General features: G+C 47.0%; 2 protein-coding genes across 2 annotated transcripts in view; both read right to left on the bottom strand.

Moving 5' to 3' along the window:
* Nucleotides 1-7,021, bottom strand: part of LOC138977130 (E3 ubiquitin-protein ligase TRIM33-like) — a 13,263-nt gene extending 6,242 nt beyond the window's left edge. The window contains exon 1 of the mRNA XM_070350040.1: nucleotides 6,933-7,021. The gene's annotated coding sequence lies outside the window, so the exon portion shown is untranslated. The remainder of the gene's footprint in view (nucleotides 1-6,932) is intronic.
* Nucleotides 1-7,034, bottom strand: part of LOC138975636 (transcription intermediary factor 1-beta-like) — a 122,464-nt gene extending 115,430 nt beyond the window's left edge. The window contains exon 1 of the mRNA XM_070348371.1: nucleotides 6,983-7,034. The gene's annotated coding sequence lies outside the window, so the exon portion shown is untranslated. The remainder of the gene's footprint in view (nucleotides 1-6,982) is intronic.
* Nucleotides 7,035-7,861: the final 827 nt, after the last annotated feature.

Consider the following 7,861-nt stretch of genomic DNA (forward strand, 5'->3'; position numbering starts at 1 on the left):
GGTCCAACAAGCCATCGGGCCGATTAACATCGGACCGGATGCGTGCCGCCATAGTACAGGTGTTCGGCCACCTGTCGGCCGCCTCTTTGCCTCTTTGCAAAAGTTAGTCGGGCCAACACCCGCGTCGTATCTTTTGACATCACCGGCCCGACATTTTGAAGGGTGTTCGGCCGATTATCGGCCGCTAATGTCTTGCTGGCTGGGTGCAGCTACAGCAGTATGTACCCCCCCCCCCCCCCCCGCCCCCCAAGTGTAACAGTGCAAAATTCACTTAAAGCTACAGCTACAGCAGTACAACCCCCCTCCCCCCAGTGTTACAGTGGAAAACAAACCTACAGATACAAATACAGCAGTATGTACAACCCCCTCCCCCCCCCCCAGTGTAACAGTGCAAAACACAACACCAGCTACAGATACAGCAGTATGTAGACCCCCCCCCCCCCCGCCCTCACTGTAACAGTACAAAACACACCTACAGCTACAGATACAGCCGTATGTACAACCCCCCCCCCCCCCCCCTCAGTATTACAGTATAAAACACACCTACAGCAACAGATTCAGCATAGTGCAAAAATTACTTACAGCTACAGCCGTATGTACACCCCCCTCCTCCTTAGTAACAGTACAAAACACACCTACAGCTCCAGTTACAGCAGTATGTATACCCCCCCCCCCCCCCCCCAATGTAACAGTGCAAAACACACTTACAGCTACAGATTCAGCAGTATGTACAACCCCCCCCCCTCCCCCAACCCAAGTGTAACAGTGCAAAAAACACCTACAGCTACAGCAGTATGTACCCCCCCCCCCCCCCCCCAACTGTAACAGCACAAATCGCACCTACTGCTACAGATACAGCAGTGTGTACAACCCCCCCCCCCCCCCCAGTGTAACAGTGCAAAACACACCTACAGCTACAGCATTAATATGTACAACCCCCAACCCCCCCCCCCCCCCCCGCCCCCACTGTAACAGTACAAAACTCATTTACAGCTACAGATTCAAAATTATGTACACCCCCCTCCCCCCGCTGCCACCACTGTAACAGTACAAAACATACAACACTCCACCCCCTTCCCTCGTGTAGAGCGCAAAACACACATAGAGCTACAGATACAGCAGTATACAACCCCAATCCCCCCCCCCCCTCCCCTGTGTGCAAAACACACCAACAGCTACAAAAACAGCAGTATGTTCAACCCCCCCCCCCCCCTACTGTAACAGTACATAACACACCTACAGCTACAGCTAGTTACATCTATGCTTGGCGCTGGTGGACAATATTCACTTTTTTGGCAAAAACCGCCAGTTTTGGCCAAAAAAGACAAAGATTTGGCCAAAACAACCCACACATTTGGCCAAATAAAATAGATTTGGCTATAACTTTTTTTTGGCCAAAACTTTCTATGTAAAAGTTTTGGCCAAAACTGTTTATGTTAGCTAAAACGGGAGATTTGGCCAAACTTCTGCCACAAAAAGATTTGGCCAAAAAAAGATTTGGCCAAACAAAAAAGATTTGGCCAAATCTTCACTTTTTGGCCAAATCTTTTTTGTTTGGCCAAATCTTTTTTTGGCCAAATCTTTTGTATTTGCTGGCGCTGGTGGACAATATTCACTTTTTTGGCCAAATCTCTTTTTGGCCAAAACTTTGCTTTTTTGGCCAAAACTTTGCTTTTTTGGCCAATACCGCCAGTTTTGGCCAAAAAAGTGTGTTTTTGGCAAAATAAGTGAATATTGTCCACCAGCGCCAAGCAGCTTGGCGCTGGTGAACAATATTCACTTTTTTGGCCAAAAACGCACTTTTTTGGCCAAAACTGGCGGTTTTGGCCAAAACTGGCGTTTTTGGCCAAAACTATACTTTTTTGGCCAAAACTTTGCTTTTTTGGCCAAAAATGTACGTTTTGGGCCAAAAAAGTGTGTTTTTGGCCAAAAAAGTGAATATTGTCCACCAGCGCCAAGCAGCTTGGCGCTGGTGGACAATATTCACTATTTTGGCCAAAAACACACTTTTTTGGCCAAAACTGGTGGTTTTGGCCAAAACTGGCGGTTTTGGCCAAAACTATACTTTTTTGGCCAAAACTTTGCTTTTTTGGCCAAAAATGTACGTTTTTGGCCAAAAAAGTGTGTTTTTGGCCAAAAAAGTGAATATTGTCCACCAGCGCCAAGCAGCTTGGCGCTGGTGGACAATATTCACTATTTTGGCCAAAAACACACTTTTTTGGCCAAAACTGGTGGTTTTGGCCAAAACTGGCGGTTTTGGCCAAAACTGGCGTTTTTGGCCAAAACTATACTTTTTTGGCCAAAACTTTGCTTTTTTGGCCAAAACCGCCAGTTTTGGCCAAAAAAGTGTGTTTTGGGCAAAAAAAGTGAATATTGTCCACCAGCGCCAAGCAGCTTGGCGCTGGTGGACAATTTTCACTTTTTTGGCCAAAACTATAATTTTTTGGCCAAAACTGGCGTTTTTGGCCAAAACTGGCGTTTTTGGCCAAAACTATACTTTTTTGGCCAAAACTTTGCTTTTTTGGCCAAAACTGGCGTTTTTGGCCAAAAAAATGAATATTGTCCATCAGCGCCAAGGGGTACTCAAAGATTTGGCCAAAAAATGAAGTTTTGGCCAAAACTATTTTTTGGCCAAAACTTTCAATGCAAAAGTTTTGGCCAAAAAAATATTTGGCCAAATCTAAAACATTTGGCCAAAAAAGTGAAGATTTGGCCAAATGTTTTAGATTTGGCCAAATATTTTTTTGGCCAAAACTTTGCACTTAAAAGTTTTGGCCAAAACATGTTTTTGGCCAAAAACACACTTTTTGGCCAATAATGTACGTTTTTGGCCAAAAAAGTGTGTTTTTGGCCAAAAAAGTGAATATTGTCCACCAGCGCCAAGCATATACATCAGTATGCACACCCCCCCCCCCCCCCCCAAGTGTAACAGTACAAAACATACCTACAGCTACAGATTCAGCAGTATGTACAACCCCCTCCCCCCCCCCCCCCCCCCCCCCCAGTGTCACTGTGCAGAACACACATACAGCTACAGATTCAGCAGTTAGTATGTACACCCCCCCCCCCCCCAAGTGTGTAACAGTGCAAAACACACACTCAGCTACAGATAGATCAGTATGTACACCCCCCCCCCCCCCCCCCCCAAGTGTTACAATGCAATACACGTCACACCTACAGTTACAGATACATCAGTATGTACACCCCCCCCCCCCTCCCCAAGTGTAACAGTGCAAACCACACTTACAGCTACAGATTCAGCAGTATGTACTCCACCCCCCCCCCCCCCCCAGTGTAACAGTGCAAAAATCACTAACAGCTACAGCAGTATGTACCCCCCCTCCCCCTACAGCTACAGAAGTATGTTACCCCCCCCCCCTGTAACACTGTAACAGGACAATACACACCTACATCTACAGCAGTATATACACCCCCCCCCCCCCACTGTAACAGGACAAAACACACCTACATCTATATTTACAGCAGTGTGTACAACACGTACCCCCTCCCCCACTGTAACAGGACAAAACACACCTACATCTACATATACAGAATAAGATACAGCAGTATGTACTCCCCCCCCCCCCCCTCCCTCACTGTAACAGCAAAACTAACATTGAGAGCCAAAAAAACCCGAAATCACTTACTCGCTCCATCCGTCGGTTGTGTCCTCGAGTTGACGTCTGAATCTGATTGTCATTGCCAAGAGCCTGACTCACTGGCTACACAACTATTCTCACCGCCACCACGTGGCACTGGGACCAGCACTCAGATTGAGATCCCGAGGCGACATTCGTCTCGGATAACATATCATCAATGTGCTGTCCAACATTCCCAAGAATGTCTCTTCTTTCGATATTAACTTGAACTAAGAAAACAAATAAAATTCGCTCACGCGGGAAAGCAGCAGCCATTTGCACACTCAATCTTGTTTACCGTAAGGAAAGCTATTTGAATATTTCAAGTAAATGATGGCGTATTTTTAAAATGTAAAACTCATGATTTGAGCTCATGCTGTATTTGATTGCAAATATGCAAATAAAACTTACAATTAATTATCCTACTCCTATGTAAAAAAGTCAACAAATATGAATAATTTAGTTTCGCATTTGCATGGTCAGTCTCATAATGTCACGCCGTTGCGCTTGAACAGGGGACGTAACAAATGTTAAAATAATGATCATCAATTTGTTATCTCCCGTAACTCTGCATAATTTTATCGACAGCAACATTGCGTCGGGCCGATGTCGGGGTTTATTACGTACATTTGCCGAGTTTTACACACAGTCAAACGGTATCGGCGCGACAACGGACGACGACACACGACATATGACGACGTCACCCGACTGAAATCGCCAGTCGGCCGACGAAAGCTTGCTAGCTGGGAAGAAGGAGAAAGAAAGAGACAGATCAAGGACCAGCAGGAGAGGGTGATGTGTGGTCATTAACGGACTAGTGAGGGAAGAGGTGTGTTTTGAGTGAGGTTTTGAATGATTGCATAGATGTGGAGTGCCTGAGTGAATGCGGGAGTTGGTTCCAGATGGATGGGGCCTGGTAGGAGAAGGTGCGCTGGCCATATGTTTTGGTGCGTGCTGATGGTATCCTAAAAAGGCGGGTGTCTGCGGAGGATCTTAGGGAGCGAGAGGGGGAGTAGACATCAAGAAGGTCAGAAAGATAGCTAGGGGACGATAGATCAAAGTTTCTGAAGCAGAGTGTGGAGATCTTGAACTGAATCCTCTGTTGAACAGGCAGCCAGTGTAGGGTTTGAAGAAGAGGGGTGATGTGGTCATGCTTGGAAGAACGAAAGATGAGGCGGGCGGCATGATTCTGAACACGCTGAAGCTTTTCGATGATGTAGTTGGGAGAGCCAGATAGAATGGAATTGCAATAATCGAGTCGGGATAGGACAAAGGCGCAGAGCAGAGTTTTAGTGGCATCCTCAGTGAGGAGATGACGGATGGAGGAGATGCGGCGGATTTCAAAGAAGCAAGTGCGACAGACATTGGCAACATGCTGATGGAAGGACAGGGACTGGTCAAGAGTGACACCTAGGTTGCGGACAGCAGGAGAAAGAGCAATAGAAGAACCATTGAGATCGACAGACGAGGGAAGAGAAGGATGATTGAGATGTTTTTTAGGAGAGACAAGAATCATTTCGGTTTTCTCCTCATTAAGCTTCAGCTTATTCAGGTCCATCCACGCCTTGAGGTCGGTGATACAAGACTGGGTGGAGGCAATGAGGCGAGGGAGGTCAGAGATAGGTCCAGAGAGATAGAGTTGGTTGTCGTCGGAGAAGCTGTGGTGAGAGAGAAAGTGGTGAGCGGCAATTGAAGGGATGGGTTGGGTGTAAAGGACGAACAAAATAGGCCCCAGGACGGAGCCCTGGGGCACACCGTACTGTAGAGGAGAAGCAGAAGAAGATAGGCCGTTCGCAGAGACAGACTGGTAGCGATCGGTGAGATAGGACTGAAACCAAGAAAGGACAGACTGAGAAATGCCAAAAGAGTTTTGAAGGCGGGACAAGAGCACGGCATGATCAATAGTGTCAAATGCCGCGCTCAGGTCCAGCAGAGAGAGAAGGCAGACGTCGTTGTTGTCGAGTGCAGTCAGTATGTCGTTGCTAATTTTCAGTAGAGCGGTTTCCGTCGAGTGTCCAGAGCGATAGGCAGATTGATTGCAGTAGAGAAGGTGGTTGGCTTCAAGATGGTCCAAAAGCTGGGAGAGTACGATTTTTTCTGTTATTTTGGAGAGAAATGAGAGATTAGACACTGGTCTGTAGTTCTTCAGATTTTCAGGATCCAAGGAAGGTTTCTTGAGAAGAGGTCGGAGGATAGCGGATTTGAAAATGGCAGGAAAGGACCCAGATGAGAGAGAGGCGTTGATGACGGAGGTGAAATGCGGGAGGAGAGTATCTAGACAGTGAGTGAGGATAGAGGCGGGAAGGGGGTCAAGTTCGCATGTTTTGATGCCGGCGTGCATGATAGTTTTTCTGACTGTGCTTTCGGTAACAGGCTGAAATGAGGAGAAGGCAGGGCCAGAATAGGAGGGGTCAGGGATGGGGGACTGGGTGGGGGGGAGAGCGTCAAGAGACTGGCGGAGTGTGGAAATCTTGCTGGCAAAGAAGTCGGAGAAAGCCTGAGGAAGACGAGAAGAAGGAATCTCAGAGGGAAGTGGAGACGAGTCAGATTTACCAAGAAGAGTGTTAGTGATGTCGTACAACTGTTTTGAAGAAGAGCATGCGAGTATTTTGACATTGTAAAATGCAGTCTTGGCTGCGTGAACGATGCTAGTGACTGCTTTGTTGGCAACTTGAAAAATCTGCTTATGAACAGTCAGGCCTGATTTCAACCATTGTCTCTCTGCTCTACGTCTCTCACGCTTGGCATCTTGCAACTGAGGCGCAGCGGACGAGTACCAAGGCGACGGAGGACGGTGAGAGACGCGGCGGCTGGAAGCAGGAGCATGCTGATCAAGAAGAGCTAACAACATTGCATAAACGCAATGACACTCACTAAATGTCACACACACACACACACACACTGACTCTGCCGACAAAATTAAGAACATTTGGTCCAATTCAAGTCTCTGTCAAAAGGTTCATTTCGTCCCAGTTTTCACTGTCTGCAAAGTTTGGTACAGTCGAACCTGTCTATAACGACGACCGAAGGGACCAACCAACATGTGTCGTTGTAGAGAGGTGGTCGCTGTGAACATGTGAATTATAGCCTATAGTAAGGTGCATGTGGCTGTTACCGATATGTGTTTGCAAGGCCAGGTTCGACTGTACCTTGTAACAGCTTCCTTGAAGCTTGGACATTGATTTGTTTTAACTACCCTGGCATCAACCTGAAAGCGGCTATTATGCACAAAACAGTGAACAACTAGTTAATACAGTAACAACAGCGCAGTGTAAACAGCTTATCGTCACATACCTGTTTCTGTGGGTTTCTACACTGCACAACATTGAATGGAGAAATCTTACCTGAGAAGAGCTAGTTGTGAACGCGGAAATGATTCATTCAATCAATAGTGTTTTGTGTCAAGTGTGTACATCAAGAACCGTAAGTAGTGTTTTTATTTGCTGGAGTTACCTCCGCGTACTTTCGGTTCCGTGCAAAGTGAAAGTAGAGCGACGGGAGAAGGTGGAAGGGTTGCTGCTTGGCTGCATGTGGCAAATACTGACCATGTGTGTGGGGGGGTGCGTGCGTGTGTGTGTGTGTGTGTGTGTGTGTGTGTGCGTGAGAGAGAGAGAGAGAGAGAGAAAGAGAAAAGGAGTTTTCAATGTCTAGTGTGAGATAGGTGCGCTGTTCTTCACTGAGTGCTTCAATGTCGCAGGTAGCCTGTACTTTCCTGGTATTGGTGATCACAGACTTGAACTCAAGATACCTCAAATCTGTCCTTAAGCTTTCCAACACAGCCGAGGAGACTGATGGACGGGTGGCTTCGTGGATCACACCTGTCCTTCTCCTTTGTCAGGACAGGTTGGGTGTGAGCTTCTGTCCAGCACGTTGGAATCTTGCCTGTTGACCAGCTGTTGGTGTTTAAATGACCACAAGTAATCGTTGTGTTCCCTATTCCAGCTGTATTAGCATTTCGTTTGTGATTCCGTTAGGGCCAGGCATCGTCGGACGCTTCAGTCTTTTCAGAGAACCAGTCAACTCATCAGTGGTCGATGAGACGTTCCGTCATGCAAGACTCCACATCTGCCTCAGTCTGGAGTTCTGAATCTCTTCGGTTGCTCTCCGGGAATCTCTGTACTCTGTTTGGAGCTCCTTTTCTCTTTGTGCTTAAAGCTTGATAGGTTCTGGTAAAGACAAGCACTGCTCTCCGGGAATCGGTGTACTCTGTTTGGAGCTCCTTT

This window comes from Littorina saxatilis, linkage group LG9 (assembly GCF_037325665.1).
Source record: "Littorina saxatilis isolate snail1 linkage group LG9, US_GU_Lsax_2.0, whole genome shotgun sequence".
Taxonomy (NCBI): Eukaryota; Metazoa; Mollusca; class Gastropoda; order Littorinimorpha; family Littorinidae; genus Littorina; species Littorina saxatilis.